We start from the raw sequence: 13,573 nt of genomic DNA on the forward strand, positions 1-13,573 counted from the left end.
CTTGGGAGGAAGTTTCTTCGAAAGGATTGTCAGCCAAGATCTATTGGCATCAATGGCATGCCTTGGAAGTCCAAAATGGGATTTTTGATAAGAGATGGGAGGCTCCTAATTTGAAAAACAATTTTCTTCAGTTGATGGTCCCGCGAAGCAAAGTGAAGCAGATTTTAGAAGAAACTCATGATACTCCTTCTGGAGGGCATTTCGGGATCAATAAAATGCTGGAAAAGATTCGTTTTTATTGGGCAACCTGTAAGAAGGATGTTGAGGAATGGTGCAGAACCTGTAAGATTTGTATTGCGAAGAAGGGTGCTGCAGATAAGGGGAAATCTCCTTTGCAGATCTTTAATTCGGGAGCTCCTTTTGAGAGGATTCAGATGGATATTTTAGGCCCGTTACCTGTTTCTTCTTCAGGCAATAAGTATCTCCTAGTTGTTGTTGATTGTTTTACTAAATGGGTAGAGGCTTTTCCTTTGAAAAATATGAGAGCTACTACGGTAGCAGAAATTTTTGTTAATCAGGTTGTTTCTAAATATGGGGTCCCGTTGGAACTTCATACTGATCAGGGAAGAAATTTTGAATCACAGCTCTTTCAAGAATTGATGAAAATTTTGGGAATTAGGAAAACGAGGACGACCGCTCTTCATCCTCAGTCTGATGGTCAAGTTGAAAGACAACATCAGACAATTCTACACTATTTGTCAAAGTTTGTTGAAGAGAATCAAAAGGATTGGGATCGTTGGATTCCCAAGTTTCTTCTTGCCTATAGGACCTCTAAACATGAGGCTACAGGCGTAACTCCTTCAGAATTGTTTTGCGGAAGAGATCTTACCTTGCCGATGGATTTGCTGAGAGGTACTCCTCCCAGTTATGGTTTTTCCGAGTCAGCGGAGGAGTACGTTCGAAATTTGCGGTAGAAGCTGGATGAAATTCATCAGAGAGTAAGAGAGAGATTAGAATCAAGGTCTTTGAAGATCAAGTGCCGCTATAATCGAAAGGGTAGGCATCCCGTTTTTGAGGAAGGACAGAAGGTTTGGTTATTTAATCCTCATCGTAAGAAAGGTAGGTCTCCCAAACTACAGAACGATTGGGAGGGGTCTTTTGAGATAATTAAGAAAATTAGTGATGTAGTTTTCTGTATTTCTCATTCAGGTGGTCGGAAAAGCAAGGTTGTGCATGCCGACAGGTTAGCTCCGTTTAGAGAAAGGGAAGAATTTTAAGAAGAGGTTTTCGGGGCCCGGTTTTCCAATTTCGACATTACTTTTATTTCTTGTTAATTGTTTTGATTTACTGTGTTCTGTTTTATTTTTCTTTAAGCTTCCTTCCGTCGTGAGAAGCGTCATGGGGAGATCCTCGAGCCTGAGCACCAAGCAAGATCTTCAAGCTCGTGCTTCAAACTGAAAAGAAGTCTGCCTCGCCCCCGGTTTTCCGAGTCGTGGTTTTTCCAGGGGACGATGGGCGAATGCCGAGGCAGGGGCTTAGTGTGTCTTTTAGAAAGACGTAAGGGTCCACGACGATTATCCCCACTTTGCCCGAAAAATAGAAGAGAGAAGTGCGCAAAGCTCAAGACGAAGAGTGAAACGCGCAGAAAATTTCAAGAACAAGATTCTTCTGAAGAGTAGAGAAGACTGGGATTGAAAATAGCGGCGCCCGGTAACCTGAGGCAGCAGCCCAAGGTAGGGCAGGAAGTCGCCAGGAGCCCAGAAGTCTTTTCCAAGAGGAAGTTCTTGAAAGAGGAAGAATTGTCGGGACGACAATTTTATGAAGAGGGGGGCAGTGTTGCGGCCGTGCGGTATTCCGTTCGGCGCTGCTAAAAAATAATCAATATCAATCGATAAGAGTTTGAATAGAGGATCGGCCCTTGGCAACGCGTCGTTCTCCGACTGTTTTACAGATTTGACGGCCAGATTCCGCGGTGGCCGGACGCGTTTCTGTACCGTTGGTTTAATAAAGAGCGAGTTTCTTTCCTAAAAGTGTTCTTCCTTTCCGAAAGCGCTCCGCCGAGTATCGCGATCACGAGAAGTAACGCCGTGAACGCGACAATATATTAATTTGCTAATATGGATACACAGTGATATAGACTCGCTCAGCGCGCTGTTGGTATGTGTTACGACTTGTTCATTATGCGTCTTGCGGTGCACGTGAAGTACGCGGAATGCACTAGGAGTGCGAGGCGCGTGCGTCGGGACGAGTGATTGGTTCGCGGCGGGGTCTGGTCGTAGGCGCGTGGGCGTGTTTGGTTGAACGGCAGTTCGTCGATGGCGCCAGTAGTGTACGACGCGTGGTTCGCTGTTGCCGCGTGATAGATGCGCTTTCAAATGTCAGGAGTGAGAATGCTCGCTCTTGCTTGTGGATTTTACACGAGAGACAAGTATGCTTGTCGAGGACCTAGAATGCTCCGTCCTGGTTTCATATCGTTAGATTGAGACTAAGAATGCTCTGTCTCGGAGGAGTGAGAGCCAAGCATGCTTGACGGGGACTGAAAATGCTCTGTTCCGATTTCTCACTTTTGCATAGGATGATATCAGTGTCGAGTATGCTCGGCGGAGATCAGAAATGCCTAATCGCGCTTCCTGAATATCGATCGAAAATAGAGACGGTTCGGACGATCGGATCGGTCTGGTTCTTTTATCGTGGATCGGCCTTTATATATTCGTCGCGTTTTGTTATTTTGCAGCTTGTAAAATAACGCGGAAATAACGTCGGCAGTATTCTGTCATGCACGTGACGAGTGCGTGTGATTGTGCGCACAATGGTTGGTGTGTTCGGTATCGGGCGCGGAGCCCGGTCGCACTTATGTCTAGAGTGCACGGGATGCGTATCGTTACATTGTATACAGAGACTGTCTGCAGTTGGAACACGATCGGCCGCTTAGCATACCAAGAGAATTTATTTCATGCTTCCTAACAGTATACATTGCTCCGATATCAGTGTTTGTCAGAGGAACAATGCACATATAGCTAGAGCATCACCCGTTGAATAATAAAATTGTATTAATGCAATGTTTTTTATGGAGATTCAGTGCCAGGAATTTCGAATGTGTGACAATTTCCTCTTCACAATCTGTAAGGTCCTCAGTCTGATCACTTAATCACTATAGTCAGATAATGCTTTGCATCGGAAAACTTTTCTTCTTCAATATCAATGTCAATGTCAATGTTTTCAATATGTTCATTTTTTCTTCTTCTCCAAACACTTCGTTCACTATATCCGCATTTTCAGGATCCATATTTTTCAATATCTTCAATTACTAAATTCTCAACACGATCAATTATTTTTTTTTACTGTAATCCCGCGCGCCCAAAGAGCTATTATATATCGTTGACTCTCGATACTCTTTGCCTCTTTATCTAAACCGGAGCATGACCATCCTTTATCTAAACCGGAGACATTATCATATGCCTTTCGAATCACAATTTGTTTATAGCATCTAATTATTGGCGTTTTCGTGAGTGTTTTTTTCATGCCCTTGGTTTAAAAAATAAATTATAAAAATTGTCCAAAATAAATAGCAGCCGAAGTATTGACACTTCTCTTAATACGTCATGACACGTACAATCGTCGATTTCTATGAAGAGCCATCTTTTTATGGTTCTTCCTAGATATCCATAAAGATGAATAAATTACATGTTTTGAAGATAACATTGAAATTGATATCCAGTAAAAGAAATTAGTAGGGAATATAATATATAAAGAACTCTAAACAATGTTACTACAGCATTCGTTGGGTTTCTACATGTTATATTAGTCGCTCTGTGAAAAAAAACGAATAAATCTTATTACTACAAAATTTTCAAAAATGTGTGAGAAGATGAATTATTACATCCCAATTCGGCAGGATGAAACGTACAACCAACAGTAAGTTTTTTATTCTTAATTCATAAAATAAAATTTTTTTTAAGACAATTTTTTATCTGTAATCTTTGTTTTACAGTCTTCTCAAAATTCATCACCTTGTTATACAGCTCGTTTTGGGGAGAAGATTCGCATTAACATCCACAACATATAAATATCTGGATATTGGAATCAATGTGGAACCAATGTCTCATGTAGAATTGATTCTTGGCGATAATCGAAGCAATCAGATAATATTGCCTCATGTAACGTGGAAGATGTTCATTAAAAGACGCGCCGAACGACTTGTGCAATCAACTGTGGTTTCATCATTAACAATTCAGGATTTAGTTATAGAACTCGTTAAAATGTATAAAAATAATATTGTAAAACTGACATTGAGCGATACTTGCTTGTACATGAAGCCATCAACCATACTCTTTTTATTTGAATTGGAACGAGCATGCATATATCTAGTTATGTCAAAATATACACAGCATAAATGAAAAATTTAAACAATTTGTAACCTTTTTACGCCAAAATTGTATCGCCGATAAATGCGATGCGGTGCAAGTTTTGCGCAAGATTTATGATAAAAATTCACTCATAGAGTGCAAGTAAATATCTTACGCTATAAATAGTATTGTGCACTATGCTTTAAATGATAAATAAATGTATATATTGAAAAAATATGTATCATTCTTTCAAATTTAAATTAAAATTATTTTTTCCCTTCTCTATCATTCCTTTTTCTATTCCTTATGATATTAGAATAATAATTACTATATTTAAAATCGTAAGAATAAGATTCGTAATAAAAGAGAGATAGTAGGTATAGAGAGAGCCAACGGAGAGAGATAGTAAGTAAAGAAAAAGAGAAGATGATACGAGAACATGGCGATGGCGGGGCGACGACGGACCTGGGCCTCCCACGCGCGCCCTTGCCATCGCAACACGATATCATCAGCAATTTTCCTTTTAAATTTTATTTTATAGTAGCTGAATTTATTGACGGTTCTCTTAACTTGTCGCGTACAATCGTCAGTGTTTTTTCCTTGTCCCTTGTCTAAACCGGAAGCTTCATCATGTATCGATGCTTCATTCAATTTGTTTATTATTGTTATCTAAATTCTTATCTAATCTTATTTTCCTTACTGGGCGACACATTTTAAAGGACAATCGACGAAGCATTCCCCCTTCTCTCTTCCCCCGCGCCTACGAATTTCCCTCGCACCCCCCTCGGAGCTTTTGGGTTAGAACCTGCCTAGTATACCTACTGAACTGCCTTTACGATCTCGAACATACACCAACGCGTTTGTTGTAATTGTGGTGCAGAGACATGTAACATCACGAGGCTTGTCGGTCAGTCGCCGGACGAGTCGACTAATCAATCTATTTTAGCAGGTTCGGTTTTTGTGTCACTAGACTTACCCACGCCCGCAAAATCACCCAGGTATAAAAGTGTATTCTGTCTTTTCTGACAAATCGTGCAGTTAGAGAATTTGTAGAGGGCGCTCCTATGCGATCGCAAGCAATTGTAACAAATTTTCGCCTTCTTTACCATATCAGTACTCTTATTTACCGGCAGCTGTTTAAACTTGTCACACATATAGAGTGAATATCGATTATTTTTGCATATTAAACAGTTGTGTGACGTGTTTACTACAAACGCCCGATTCGAGGAACCAACGTGTTTCCTTTTGACAGATGACTCATTTCTATCTCTTTCGACTTCCATCAGTCTCGTTCTTTCGCGTCTCGATGCGCAAACCGCAACCTTATATAAAAACTCGTATATTTGGTCGAGTTTCGGAACTTCGTCTTTTTCTAATGACGCTTCCCATTTCTTTAAAGCGGTTTTTGAGAGTTTTTCTTCCAATATATGGACAATCATTTCCGGGCCGACGGAAAGCCCTAATATATTTAACGAAGCGACGTGTTGTTACATATCATCCGCGAGTTTGGATAGACCAATTGCAATTTCCCTTTCTAAGATAGGCAGATTTAGCATTAGTGAAAGGTGTTGCGATATCAGTATATGTTTTACCTCATACGAACATTCTAGTAACTCCCACGCATTTGAATAATTTATACCATCTACGAAAATACGTATCTTACTAGCGGCCTCTCCGGTTAGTGCCGATTGGAGATAATATAACTTGTCTATGTCTGAGAGCCTATCATATTTCTAAACGCGATTTTGAACGTTAACCAATTTTCATACTTGCCGTCAATGACGTCGGCAGACGCTTCCGGTAATTTGATCCGTCATTTTTTCGATGATGTACTGGCGATCGTTTCGAGTGGATCGTCTCTCAACCCCAAGACGGGGGGAATGCTTCAGTGAATTCAGAGCTAATCTGATCGGTAGCGACATCCGCAAAACAATGCCGAATTTCTCAGAATTGCGAACGCTGCGATATGTCTTGCCAAATTCTGCCGCACAACATATATATATATATATGTGTGTGTGTGTGTGTGTGTGTGTGTGTGTGTGTGTGTGTGTGTGTGTGTGTGTGTGTGTGTGTGTGTGTGTGTGTGTGTGTGTGTGTGTGTGTGTATATCAGCTCTTCCCTCTGCCTTATATAAGAAGCTTCCTGAAAAGAAGCTTCCTGAAAAGAAAACAAAACAACAAAAGGAAAAAACGTAAAAAATATACATATACAGTAGCAATATAGCAATATAAGACCGGTTCCTCGGGAACTCCGAGGGAGGTAGAGGGGCAGAGGGGTTCCGCGATGCGGAACCAGGGATGCCATTTCATGTACGATTGCAGCCACGCTGCAGCACGTAGAGGATAGGCTGGCACACATACACTAGCGCGAACGCTCGTCCGTGTACGCTCCGCGCTTCAGCCCGCACTTCGAGCGGTAGAGAAGGAGTACCGACAATTGCTGTCTTCTTCTTTCTCGAAAAACGCTGTACCGTTGATTTGAAGCTGGCGTCTCATGACATGACACGAATTAATCATGCGAGGCGCGATGCCATTGTCGATTATTTTTACACTTTTATACATTTATTTTATTAAGTTAATAACATTATTACAATATATTTTTTTCATACATAAATAAAAATTAAATTTGTAAATACAAAAATCCAATATGCTCTTTGCCAATATATACGCTTTTTATTTGCAAAAAGTAATTATTATATTAAAAAAATTTATTATGGTCTTATAAAGATATTTAGATATAATTATTAAAAACTTAGCATATATTGTATATTGTATTTCTTGTACTTTTATTGTATTTATTTTTTATAAATATAAAACGTATATATTGTTGCTCGACGGAAACCGCGAGAAGGTGGTGATCTCTTCTGTCTGAAGGGAAATGTAAAAAATTATTTATTTAAATTATTAATAAAAAATAATTTAAATAATTTAATTATTGTAATATTAAAAATTAATTTTTTAATATTGCAAAATTGATTTTTTACATTTCCCTGTGTGTGTGTGTGTGTGTGTGTGTGTGTGCGCGTGCGTGCGTGTGCGTGTGTGTGCGTGTGTGTGTGTGTGTGTGTGTGTGTGTGTGTGTGTGTGTGTGTGTGTGTGTGTGTGTGTTATGTATACGCATACATATTACTGATACAAATTCGCTTTTTTTTTTGTCATAATATCTCCCGCAAACAAGATTTTTTACACGCTTATTCTTTTTAAGCGTGATGTCTGTTATGGACAAGATTTTTTACACGCTAATTCTCTTTAAGCGTGATGTCTGCTATGGATAAGATTTTTTACACGCTTATTCTCTTTAAGCGTGATGTCTGCTATAGACAAGATTTTTTACACGCTTATTCTCTTTAAGCGTGATGTCTGCTATGGACAAGATTTTTTACACGCTTATTTTCTTTAAGCGTGATGTCTACTATGGATAAGATTTTTTACACGTTTATTCTCTTTAAGTGTGATATCTACTATGGACAAGATTCTAATAATCTAATATTTAACATTTTTAACCTGCCCACGAGGGACCAGCAATTGTCATTCACGGCATGTAGCCTTAAAGTACTGCGTTTTTTTTTTTAGCAATATTAGCATATAATTTATCTGTTGACATAAGAGACAAATACTTTTCTTCATCATTTAAATATGTTTCTCCTCTCACCCTTAATCCTGATTTTAAAACGCACGTGGCATTAACGGAAGCCGACGATAATCTATTTCGATTTTTTGTTTTTAAATTACTTAAAGAGGAAAACATTCTCTCTGGGTCGGCATTTGAATTTGGAAGTGATCGAACAGCATTCAGAACATTTGTTAAATTTGGATACTTAGTAATATTATTTGGATGTTTTGGATGTAAAATTTCCTTCCACATATTATCAGAATTTAATTTGGAAAGATTTTGTTTCTCTTCCATTGTAAAATCTAATGGCAATGCAATCCATTCTTTCTTTAAAACATCTTCATCAACACTACCTATAGTTATAGTTTTAGTTATAAAAGAAACATCATTAAATGAAGTTTCTCTATCAGTATTGAATAAGCTTACAAAAGGTTTAAAAACTTGTAATTTTAATAAAAATTTATTATTTATCGGTAATCTTTTACGAATTTCTTCTGCAGCAATTACAATAAAACATACAATTACATACAATTACATAAAACATCAAGCAATTTTTTCGAACAGTAACTGCGTCTTCGTGTCCTTGCATCAGTAATTCGTAAAGATATTCTTCGCATTCTGTACCTAAATTAATTTTATGAAGAAATTTTATGATTCTCTGATAAAGAGAAAACTGTGTTTACAGAAAAAGGTTTTAAATATTCATCTTTTAAAAAGTTTCGGCAAATTTGAAAAAGAAACTGTAAAGATTTTGGCTGCAATAAATGAATTCGTGTTTCTGATGCTTGAAAAAATGCATTGAATGCGTTAAAGAAATTTAAAACGTATTTTAAAAAAAGAAAATAGGCTTTTGTTTCAATATTACCCATTATAGACAATAGATGTTCTCCACGTTGTGTTTTTTCACTTACAACCATTTCGTTTAAAAAATATTTAATTGTTTCTCAAGATTCCAGAAGTCTTTCTACACATAAGTAATGAGAAAGCCAGCGTGTATCACATAATTTTAACAATTTGTGATTTGTTCTTGAAAACACTCAGAAAATTCATTGTAAATAGATAATCGTTTGGCTATTGTTAATAAAACTAGAAGTTTTTCGTAAAAATTCTTCACAAAATTCTGATATTTTATTATATGCAGCATGCGCTATTAATGCGGCGGAATGGCAAGGGCATGTAAATGTTAATAAATGTGGACATACTTCTTCTAATTTTTTTTTAAATGATGAAAATTTTTCTATCATGACAGATGCATTGTCGCATGATAGAGCTATAATATTTAAAAATGGTATTTTCATTTTCCACATTTCACATTTAAATGCTTGAAACAATTTTTCTGCGTTGGAATCTTTAGCATCAATATTAATTAATTTAGCTAATTGTGAACGAACATCTAATGTCTCCGGGTCAACGTATCGTACCATAAAAGTCATTCATTTAGTATTACAAATATCAGACGTTTCGTCAGTAAATATTGAAAATTTTGTGTTCTAAATTTTGTTAACGACACGTTCCGTTTCAATTGGGCATAAAACGTTTGTAATAATATTTTTACATTTTATACGACCCATGCTCGTGTTTTTTAATATATTAAGATCTTTTCCTATATGTTGAAAAAAATGAAGAATCTCTTTTGCAGTTTGGTGAGAAATATTTTTATCGGCAATTAATACGGTATATCTAATTTCTGCTAACTTTTTACGCTCATCAAACGACAAAAGTGATTCATTATCTTCCGTTTGCAAATTTTGATTTGATTTATTTATCTCTATAATGAAACTTTTATATTTATCTAAATGTGGTTTGGATTCTGCGTGACGATATATTTGTGCTAAACCACCAGTAATAGTTTTATTGCAAATGGAACAAAAAGATAAATTTGCATTATTAGGTACTTCTCGTAACCAACATTTAAATTCTTCGATATCTAACCATTTCTGTTGAAAAACTGATTGAGATATTTTTTTTTATTTTTCATCATTGTTAGGTAATGATGATCCTTTTTTAAGATTATTTTTATGATATGCAGAATCTGCATGACGAGAAATTAATGAATTACATGAAAAATTCTTATTGCAAATGCTACAATGATACTGACTATTATTACTTGATACTTCGCGTATCCATGATTGATATCTGTTATCAGTAAGTCAAGCTTTTATAAAGCTTCGTTTACATTTTTTGATTGATCCGTCACACATTTCCAATTATAAAAGGACAAAAAAATTGAAAAAAGATAAAAAGAGAAATAGAAATATAATATGAAAATTATATGTATGCGTGTGTCACGGAAAGAGATCAGGATTTTGTTATTTGTCAAAATATTTTACGATCCTAAATCGTCTCTCTCCGTATACGTATATGTGAATATGTGTGTGTGTGTGTGTGTGTGTGTGTGTGTGTGTATGTGGTGTGTAAAATATGTGTATATGGAAAGTTATACCTTTTAATCTCGAATATATTCTTCAATATTAAAAAGTCAAAATGTATAGGACACGATACACGATCGAAAGACGGTACACGAAGTCATCGAAAGACAAATGAAATCGTCGCGTATCGTGAGATAAATAATGGAAAATCGAGATCGTTGTTTCTTTCTTATTCGGCGACACAGCGAACAGCACTCGACGACGCAATGACAGGTTAGTTACAATTTATTATTATTTAAGAAATATAAATCACATTTTCAATCTAATTTAATATTAATATTAATTTATGCTTCATTATCGTATGTGTGTGCGTGTGCCTGCGTGTGCCTGTGTGTACGTGTGCCTGTGTGTACGTGTGCCTGTGTGTACGTGTGCCTGTGTGTACGTGTGCCTGTGTGTACGTGTGCCTGTGTGTACGTGTGCCTGTGTGTACGTGTGCCTGCATGTGCGTGTGCTGCGTGTGCCTGTGTGTACGTGTGCCTGTGTATACGTGTGCCTACGTGTACGCGTGTACGTGCGTACGCGTGTATTAAAATTTTATCATTATTTGATATCAATAGTATAATCAGTAGTATAATAATGTTACTATTATATAGTTTATGTATTTTACAGAGCAAAAGAAAAAATTTGCTGATATGCTGCAACAGCAGCAGAAACAGCATGAGCTGCAAATGCAGCAATTAAGAGAGCAACATGAGCTGCAATTGCAACAACTGCGGGATATAAAAATTTGGACAGATACTGATATGTAAATAATTTTATTGGATCTTTAAAATGATTATCTGTGAAATCTGTTATATTTAAATCGGTTGCTAGATCAGAAACATTTTTGTGAATATTATTATTATATTTAAGTGTCTTACATAATAATATTGATGGTCCAATAAAATTATTTCCAGATTTGTATCTGGTTAATTTGTAATTTTTAGATTTTTCAACAAAAGTTTTTTTTATACAGAAACAACAACCGCAGCAACAGCAGCAGCAACAACAGCAGCAGCAGCAGCAGCAGCAGCAACAGCAGCAGCAGCAGCAGCAGCAGCAACAGCAGCAGCAGCAAGATAGTGGTATTATTTATTGAAATAATTATATGTATATAAATATACACATATATGTCATGTATAATACATATATATGTAAACATATTAATATTTTGACATTTAATTATTTTCAGTGCCTTATAAACGAAATAGTGGTGGATTGCACGCTCCCGTGCAAGAGAGCCTTGCAACGAGGGGGATGTATGAGATATAGTTGGAGGGAGGGCCGGAGAGGAGAAAGAGGCCCGGAAGGAAATGGAGGAGGAAGAGGCCGGGGAAGAAATATTGAAAAAAATATAATTATAAAAAAATATTATTTTAAAAATTATATTTTTATATAAATTATAATTTTTATATAAATTATATTTTTTTAGTACCGGTCGTGGGAATTCGAAAGAATATATGTATATTGTAATACATATATATATATATATATATATATATATATATATATATGTGTGTATGTGTATCATTGTATTGTTGACGTGTTATTCTAAACACGTTATTTGCGATAAATATCATCACATGCCTCGGTAGTCGAAAGGATAAGATGCCTGCTCGGTAAGCAGGAGATCCAGGTTCGAGGCTGAGGTGGTATTTTTTCGCAAAATAATTACGAGTTTTCACGACTGGTTCGTGGTCGGGCCCCGCCGTGACGCACACCCTCCCTTCTTATTTGGGTATAAAAAATATAAAAATACAAACATTTTATTATTTAAAATAATTTACAATTCATTAAACAGTTCATTGAAATCGTAAAAACTTGTAACGGAGCTCATCTCTCCGCTCCAGGCCTCCTCCGATTTTCCCCCGACCGACCATCCGTCGGGGACCGCCGAACATCAGGCGGAGTGCGGCAGTGGCCGCAAGAGGCAGTAATGCCTCCTTTTTTAAAGTCACAATACGCGAACTCCGAAGCGTCGGAGAATACCACGAAAACATGTATGTTTTCGTGGTATTTCCTCGCACCGCGCCACGCGTCGCGCCAAAAAGCGCTAACTCCTCCGCACCGCGCCACGCACCGTACCACGCGTCCCGCGCCGCACCGACCCCGCGCCACGCAACCGAGCGAGCGTCCCGCACCGCGCCACGACCGCGTCCACAAGCGCGTAACCACCTCCGCACCGCGCTGTTACCTTCCCACCGAATTCCTTCCCTACCTTTAATCATCCCCCGCTCCTATTCCGTCTAATCCCCAAAAAAACCAATTATACCCGATCCTTTTTTCCGCTCCTGGGGAGAGGGATGCTAACCCCGAGATCGACCAATCCGACCGATCCGATCGAAAATACCGAGGTCGATCTCGGATATAAAAAGGCATCGCTCTCCACAGGAAATCACTCCTCGTTGACTCCTGTTCCTAGCTCGTTTTCCGAGAGCCCGTCTCAAGGAAGCGAGCATCCCGGTAGCAAGCCTGAGTTTTGTTGGGGCCCTCCCCAACGCGCCAAGTTCGCTTGGCCTGGCTGAAAGCCGTCTCCGTATCTCGCACGGCAAGTCGAGAGTTGCTGGGGTCTCCCCAGCGCGTCGAGTTCGCTCGATCCGACTCCGCCATTTCCAAGTTTTCTTCGCCGAGCATCGGGGTTCTCCCCGATACTCCCTCTCCGAGCACCAGGGTACACCCTGGTCGGCCGAGTACACTCGGCACCGCCACTTTCTTTTCCGCACACAGCTGGAGCCCTCCCCGGCCGAGTTCACTCGGCATTCACGCAGATAGACGAGGGGCGCACCCCCCGTCAGCCGAGCCCTCTCGACAGGGAACGGGCATACCCGTTCTCCGATCTAAACGATCCGACGACCTCGCGAATATCCACCCTCGCGACAATACCCGCGACACGCATGCACGTTTTCAATCAACGCCGATTTAAAGGTCCGCGACGAACACGTGCGACACCGCCGCCGCCGCGCGCGCCCCGCGCCATCGAACTGCGCGCCGCGACCAGTATCGCGCCGACCGCCAGAGCGATATCTTATTTTGTATCCACGCGCTATCTGCACGCCATTTCGCCCGTCCACGGCCACGAACATTGACGCGAAGATTCGGTGCATTCCATCGCACCACTGTTAGTTGAATAAAGCATCGTTATTTCTTATAATTATCGCCTAACAACTTAATAACAACTTTCTGTCTCCAACGTCCTCGCTTCCCCTCCTGGCAACCGACTGACCGCTCTCCGCGCGGGAAAGCGAGACCGTTTTAAACTTAATA

The 13,573-nt window shown here is 38.9% G+C and overlaps 3 pseudogenes across 1 annotated transcript in view; 1 reads left to right on the top strand and 2 right to left on the bottom strand.

The window, feature by feature from the left end:
- LOC105428599 (uncharacterized) overlaps positions 1–13,573 on the bottom strand; it is a 70,664-nt pseudogene that overhangs the window by 31,331 nt on the left and 25,760 nt on the right. The gene's annotated exons all lie outside the window — the stretch shown is intronic.
- LOC148935985 (uncharacterized) lies at positions 259–8,741 on the top strand (annotated as a pseudogene).
- On the bottom strand, positions 5,219–6,099 carry LOC148935986 (uncharacterized; annotated as a pseudogene).

Source organism: Pogonomyrmex barbatus, unplaced genomic scaffold (assembly GCF_055798465.1).
Source record: "Pogonomyrmex barbatus isolate J1 unplaced genomic scaffold, ASM5579846v1 scaffold3, whole genome shotgun sequence".
In the NCBI taxonomy this organism is placed as follows: domain Eukaryota; kingdom Metazoa; phylum Arthropoda; class Insecta; order Hymenoptera; family Formicidae; genus Pogonomyrmex; species Pogonomyrmex barbatus.